Below are 8,399 nucleotides of genomic sequence, written 5' to 3' on the forward strand. Positions count from 1 at the left end.
ATTTCTTATTTATTTATCATACGTGACATTTTATTCTATCTAATTGTATAACGTTTTTGTTGTACTAACTCTTTACTTATAAAAGAGAAAGACCCTTACACTGGTCTGAGTCTATCTCGATTTTTGTATTTCTTATGAGATTCCATATAAATGAAAATTTGTATTTGTTTTGATAACAATTGTTACCGGTTCACATTTTCAACTTAAAAGATATATGTTTATTAAGTGAAAGATGATCTATATTTATATATCTAAGACTCACTCTATATCTCACTAATGTGTGTTTTGTGACACTAGTGTGTAGCACTGAGAGAGCTCTGTATTCATTGTGGTACACGCATGTAGTGTTTCTTGACAAGGTGCACAAATAGGTTGCCTTCGTTAAGGAGCAAAATGAGAATAAGGACTTGAGAGGAGAGATTCATTATGGTTATTTCGTAAGACAAGTTTGGACTTAGGCTCAAGCTTGGTGGTGGTTTCTCATGGAGCTTGGTGACCACAAGATAGGGTTGTAGGCATTGAGATAAAAGATCGGATGTAAGTATGTTTGGAGTGAACTTATGTTAGGACAAGCCAGCGGATGAATTAGAAGTGTAACGGAAAATTAAAACTTTTATCCCAAATAAGATCATGCTTTGATTGTTTAATGCAAATTATTCTAACTATTTGATAGAAAACTTTTAACCTTTGTGCCTTTCATGTCGATATCAAGAGACCACAACAATTTGTGATTCAAAAACTTCTCCCACCAAGTTAGAGTTGTTAAAAACTGGAAGCTATCCACTTGTTCAACTTCTAATGTTGATCACGTATCTAAACATTTGATTTATTGACTAGTGCATGATCCCTGTCTAAAAAATAGGATTCGAATCTCCCTTGCCTCTAGAGGGAAGTTAGAGTATTTTCAAAAGGAGGTCAAATAGAAAGAGACATTAAACAGTTAAAGAAAACTTTATATATAATTCAATTATCACTCATATAAAAATTTAAATAAAATTAAAAAAACTTGGACATATAAAAAATGTAAATTAACAGTAATGATGGTGTCATTTATATATATAATTGAATGGAATTATAAAAGGAGTCTTTCTCATTCTTTACGTGTAAGAGTGGAAAAGAAGACAATTTTTCAAACTCAAATAATTTTTCTTTTTACTTTAAGTGGTCAAGCTCTCCTTTTCTTTTCTATTTACCTCTTAAATTACTAATTAATATATTAGGTTGTTCGATAGAATTATTGAGATATAATACTTTATGATAGGTTATTAGGTTAAATTGTTAAGATATAATATATTATGATAAGCTTAGATTTAGTATCTATTTGACCTAGTTTATTTTTAATCTATCTACTTTTTCAAAGTAAAAGCTGAGCCAAACAATATTTTATGAAAAACTCCTAAAAAAAGTAATTTTTTTTAAAAAACAAAACTTAAAAAAAAACTCAAAATAAGAGTTTTCTCTTCTCTCTTTTTTTTTTTTTTTAAACATGCTAGCTTTTTAGGAGAGTTATTTTTTTTCAAAAAGATCTTCTCTCAAAACATACACATCCCTATCGAACTCCCTCTTTTCCCCTTTTCCACAAATCATCCTTTTATGGTTTTTTTTTGTTCTTATAAAAATTAAGAGAAAAGAAAATCTGAAATTCAAAACTGCATTCAAGTATTATTTCTTCTTTTTCTTTCTGTTTTGTTTTTCATTTTATTTTCTATCATTTTTTTTGCTTTGAAAATTCTCTTTATTGTTTGATATTTCTCAGTTTATTGTTTGATGTGACAATTACGTGATGTTTATTTGTTTTTAACTTCTTTCTGGTGTATATAGTATTTGTTGATTATTATTGAAATAATTAGTCAAATAGATCAATGGTTGTTGAGATAAATTAGATGAAAATTAAAAAGTCAATATTTGTACTCGTTTGTGGTAACTCAGTTTTAAAGAATTTTTTCTTTTAGGTATACGAATAGGTTGCATTACAAGAAAATTGAAATAGACTTTAATTCCTTTGGTAATAGGAATTGCAAAATCCTTGAACTTCTTTGAGCTAACAATACCCAACAGATGCTATGACACTATTTGACAAAATAAATAGCCTATTAAAAAATGAGAAAAAAATATAAAAGCTAAAACCTTTTTATTTATGGAGGAGAACTTTGTTGGTAAAGACGTCTAGACGTTAATAGACTTGCATGGAATTAGCGTTGATGATTTCAATAGAAAAATTGGTTGCCAAATCAATGGGTAAACATGATTTTCTTGATCGAGTTGTATCCATTATTAATACCACTTTGGATTCTCTTCCTTGTATTTAACATCAATTTTGTTTAGTTCCAAAAGTCATAAATTCAAGCCAATCTTTAAAAAATAACAAAAAATATTTTTTTATATTCTTCTTTTATCTTTCATCAATTCATAATATTATAGGAAAAATTATATTTTTTTCACACTTATCCTTTTTTATTTGATTCAATTTTTTTCTTGATTTTAAATACCCTTTATAGTAATTTTAATAAAAATTTTTATCTATAAAAAATATGTTATAAAAAAGTAAATTTACCAAACAGTGTTAGCTTAATTTTAAAAACTATTATTTTTCATAAGAGCTTTATAATAGCTTTTAAGCTAAAAAAAAATCAGGCCAAACATGCTTTCATATTAAAACTTAATGAGTTTAGATTAGTAGACTCACTTTTATTTTTATTTTTTAAATTTGATAGACTTAACATATTAGTTTAGAATTTATTTGTCTAGCTTAACTAGCAATATGCTAATCATAATGACTCTAATTTTATTAAACAATTTGAAGAATAAAACTAATTATTAAATAAATTTTTTTTTGAAAGCCATTAAAAATATATATGATAAATAAAATTATATTGAAAAAAACATAATTATTTCATTCTATCAATTTGTATGTATGCCTTTGTTATTTAAAGTTTGCAACATACATGCTAGAATACATTAGTTATTTTGAATAAAAAATGATATATTGATAAAATTGTAAACAACATTGTAAAACTGAAACTTATATTTGAGAATTATATAATAATTTATTTATTTTTAAAGATTAAAATTATAGAAAATAAAATCCACATAATAGAAAAAAGAAGAACATGACAAGTAGAACATAGAATCTACATGTGACATAATAAAAAAGAAAGAAAAAAATATGATTAATGGTTTGTAGAAATTGTAAAAGAAAATCTATAGAGACTTAGAACATATGAGAAAATAAAATAGAAATAAATAAATAAATAAAAATAATAATATAAATTAAAAGAAAAAATATAAAAACTTTAAAATTAAGTCTAGTATATGAAATTATTTTGTTATTCTTTATTTGTATTAATTATTAAATAAAAAATCATTTTTGGGGGGGGGGGGGGGCTATTAAGAAAATTTATAAAAAAATTAAAAAAATTATATAAAACGAATATTTTTTAAAATTTTAACCCATCCCATAAGGATGCCTTTATGTCACAGTCCGTAGATCCATGACTAGTCTAGCCCGTATGGACTACCGAGCCAACCCACATGCAATGGTCCATTAGCTGTTGCCTTAGCAGCCAAGCAAAGTATTCTAGGGTAGCTGGAATACTTTTCAAAAATAAAAGTTTCCTTGTTGATTACTTGCTCATTAAGGAGGCATAGTTTTAAGACTTTACTTTTCTTGTGCTCTAAAGAAGTCTAGGTTAGATACTTCCATATTTACTTTTACTTGCACATCAAGTTTAGGTTAAGTAGGCTATCATAAATAGTACTCTTAGGAGTCATTATAAGACAAACAAATCAAGTTTACCGAATTAAGCAATTTACTTTGTGCTTAGATTTTAGATATTTTGTTTTTCTCTCATTGAAGTAATAATAATTATTTATTCTCCACAATCTCTTTCTTCATATTTATTTACTTTACGTTTTCACGTCGATCATCAAGAAACTTCGTTTAGACTTGCTTAGTCTTACGAACACGAGACTATAGTACTGCACCTCGTGATAGTTGGTATCAAAGCAACGCTTTTCAGAGCTATGTATCACATGATTTGAGGATTGAGAGAGAGAATGACATCAATTGGTGACCAGACCACATCCCTCTTGAATGCCTTGGTTCAAGATAGTGTATACGTTGCAGACAGGGAAACTATGCACACACGTGCCGCGAAGCGTTATGAGTATGAGGATATCTTGCAAGCACTGGATAATCGCGTACCTTGCAGTGAGATGATATCAATCACGAGGTGTGGGGCAACTTCGAATAGGTCGAAGACAACATCAAGCAGCTGGGGTCTAATAGCGATGAGCTTCGCAAAAGATGGCACAACACGGTGGATTTGTAAATTCGCCACGATGTGGGGTAATATGAATTGATGGTAGACAAGCACTAGGAAGACGTGTTCCATGACTTCTTTACGGGGCAAAATAAATTTGATTCATTAAGTTTTGACACTACTTACGCGTCAAGCTCAAATTCTGTGTGTGTCACAAATGGAAACACTACACACATAGGAGCTGTGTACTTAGATGACACTAGCCAACTATGAGCTAGTAATTCATACGACAAAACACATTCTAACTTTGAAGTGTTCTCAAGATAGTTGGAGAAAAATTACCTCAAACACACCCACAACGCTTATGGGGAACTTGATGAAGACTTGTGGTGGAAAGAAACTACAAGGCAACGAGGGCGTTGTTAAATCAAGTGGGGGAGAAGGTCATGGTCCGTAGATCCGTGACTAGTCCAGCCCTGTATAGATTGCCAAGCTAGTCTCATGCAAGGGTCCATCAGCTGTTGCTTTGGCAGTTAAGCAAAGTATTCTAAGGCAGCTAGAATACTTTCCAAAAATAAAATTTTCCTTGTTGATTACTTGCTCATCAAAGAGGCATAGTTTTAGGACTTTACTTTTCTTGTACTTCAAGGAAGTCTAGGTTAGATATTTCCATATTTACTTTTACTTGCACACCAAGTTTAGGTCAAGTATGCTATTATAAATAGTACCCTTAGAAGCTATTGTAAGGCAATTAAATCGAGTTTGCTGAATCAAGCAATTTTCTTTATGCTTAGATCTTAGGTACTTTATTTTTCTCTTATTGGAGCAATAATACTTATTTATTCTCCCCAATCTCTTTCTTCATATTTATTTACTTTACGTTTTTGTGCCGAACATCAAGAAACCTCATTTAGTTTTGCTTAGTCTTACGAACACGAGACTAGCGCTGTACGAAAATTGGCTAAAGTTCCAAGCCCCTGACATTTAGCCCCTGCTTCCCCCAATTAAAAAAAAAAAACTTTCTAATGTTGATCACATAAGATGCCAAGTCAAAAAACACCAAAGAAGATATGGAATTTACTTTTGTTACGAGTCTAGTGCTAGCTAGATAAAGGGACTCATGATTTCTCACTTCTCTAAGGAGGAAACCCAAAAGCACAAAGAGAAGGAGGAAAGGTATGCCGCCGGTTCACAAGGTTCGGTGGCAAAAGTCGACTTGTAGGGATTTAGCCTCTTACCAATTCTTAGGGTTTCAAAAGCCCTCGCCGATTCTCTGTTTCCTTCCTTTTTGTTTGGCTCTTAGGTTTGCTTAAAGTCAACTTATTAAGAATGCATTATTTGAATCTTATATATATAGGTTTTAACAATTATGTTAACTCTTATCCAATTTATATGGGACATGCATTGAGACCATTATCAAGAAATAGAAGACTGAAAGAAATCGGATGGAAAGGCTGATAGCCTGTGTGTTATATTCAAGCTGTATTTATTGTACAAAGATAAAGTTCCCATATCCCAATACAAGTGAGACATAATACAAGAAATATAATTTAAATCAAACACAAGATAAATCTTCATCTCGAGCTGCAGTGGTGATGACTGATAAGTGATAACCTTATCTAGACTTGATTTGAAATCATTTTCCCTTCCAATATTTGTAAATGATGATAATAAGTGTATTAAAAAGTACGGAATAAAAAGCAAAATGGAGAGGATCTAATGTTCTAAACCCATATGGTGCATGTTCACCATAGCAAGAGTCGACATATTTCATTAAGTATTCATGAGTAAGGTTATTTATGTTGCGGGTGATGGGACTGGCCGTTGTGGTGGTGCTAGGATTGGTGATTTCACAGTTGCTGCATATGGCTCCACCAGACTCCGACGGACTAGAGTACTTTCTGCAATTCTCGAATACAATAATATAGAATTAATAACCGAAAATAGCATCAATCAACAGGTTTAGACATCGAATCATGCTTGCCTAGCTAGTTCTGTAATTCAAGAGTCAGATATAATTCTTGATCTGGTATAAAAATTTCCCACCCAGAACAAGAGTTGAAAGCAAAAGTTCAGAGATCTTAATCAGTGTATACTACTTACACACACACACACAATATAAACACATGGTTGAAGATAGTTTAAAGATGGAAGATTTGCACCCTGTATTGCTAAGAACCCTGAAATTCTTGCTTCTGCTAAAGGAGGGCATAAACTAACCGAGATCAATATATAAGCTACAAGCAAGGATAACGTAGCAGTATTCCTACGAGACCTGCACAATCTGTAGTACTCCATATTCAACCTTCGCTAGCTACAAATTATAGACCAAACTACTAGCTAACAGCCTCCCTTGCTTCCGTCTAGCCATGGCAATGGAATTACACTGTTTATATAACAAGGGCAGCTACCCCATCCATTTCTTTTAATTTGTTAAAAAACTTTCTTATTTATTTAATTAATAAGGTTTATACACTTGAGATCGAGTAGCCTCTGATAAGGTAGAAGGCTGAATTTCATCTCTGAAGTGTTATGGTCAACAAAGCATTATTATATTTACAAGTCTTCATCACAATTTTCAACTAATTAAAGGACCACTCATGAGCAATCAGCTAGCTATGTTATACAGTCGTTTCATGGTTACATCTTACATAAAATTTAAAATGATCTGAAACCACTAAAATCTGTCCCTTTGTCACTTTTATGTTCAACCCTTGTATATATAAACCAAAACGCTAAAACCCTTGTTTTGATTCAATTCATTGTGCCTAGTGTGGCATTGGTTATATAACAATGGCCGACTTGTCCAGTTTTCTTAGCTGTCCATTTTAACTCTCTTCGGCTTAAACAAGGTTAATACACTTGAAAGTCCGTGCGCGAAGGAAGAGTTCTGAATTTCTCCTCTGAGATGTAGAAGATTTTGTCAACAAATGACGCTTGTAAATCTTCATTAAAAGTTTAAAACTCTGACTGAATTGACTTTGATCTATATTGGTTTGGAATAGATTTATAAAATGATTTTAGGTAATCATCAAATTAAATAAGTTATATGTTAGCAGCTGCGGAGGAAAATCTTTGATTCTAGTTTTTTTTTTCTCTCTTTTATTATAATTAATTATTTTCCTAAGATGACCCTTAAGGCTTGAACTTAACAAATTATAAATTACGTGGACGAAGTCAATACTTCTAGGTTTCCAAATATATAATTATTTCAATGTTGAACACTTTCGAAACATGTGTTACGAGCATTTTAATCAATTATGAAAAACCTACGATTTTGGAATTTTCTTTTTATCGTTTTTAGGTAGTTTCCTCGAGGCTCAACATTAACAAATTAAGAATTAAATGAAATATTTAAATTCAAGCTTCAAAATTATTAGTCAATTTTCAACCTTTTGCCGTTAATAAGGTGCGCTGTAGATAATTCGATATAGGTACATATTCTAAAATACAAAAATAGTTATGCACATATTCTCAAATACAAAAATACTTACAAGGTAGATTTTATTGTAGATTTTAAAGTAATAACTAAGTGTCAAGATTTGGACATGAGATTGTTTCACAATAAGAGAAAGTGAGATGTGAGGGATAAATAGATAGAAGGACAATTATCATTTATATAGATAGAGAATAAAGTTCTTAAACTCGACATATAATGTTAGAAGGTTAATAGGTATCCAATTAAGATATATTTATGAAAATTAATTAATTATTAATAGACATATGCCACTAGATAGAATTATAGATAACTACAAAGTGGTTGTTAAAGGTCAAATTTCCTGTTATGAAAATTAATAAAATTAATTAATTATGATGTTAAATTTTAAATTAGCATCCAACCTAAAATCAATTTAATCATAGGTGGAATGATTTTTTTTCCTTTTTTCTTTTCCTCAATTTTATTGAGGCTTGGTCATTCTCGTTTGCTTTGACCATATAACCTCAACAATTATTATTTTGAAAACGTAGTTACTATGTTATTTAGGGAGTTGTTATGACATTTAGATGACGATGATAGGATGGGTTTGATCATCCAAAATTCACTTTGATTATATAGTCCATGTAGTTATTATTTTATTTACGCTATATATACATATATATATATATATATATATTTATATTTGAGTTAATACGACT

The sequence above is a fragment of the Theobroma cacao genome, chromosome 1 (assembly GCF_000208745.1).
Source record: "Theobroma cacao cultivar B97-61/B2 chromosome 1, Criollo_cocoa_genome_V2, whole genome shotgun sequence".
Classification (NCBI taxonomy): domain Eukaryota; kingdom Viridiplantae; phylum Streptophyta; class Magnoliopsida; order Malvales; family Malvaceae; genus Theobroma; species Theobroma cacao.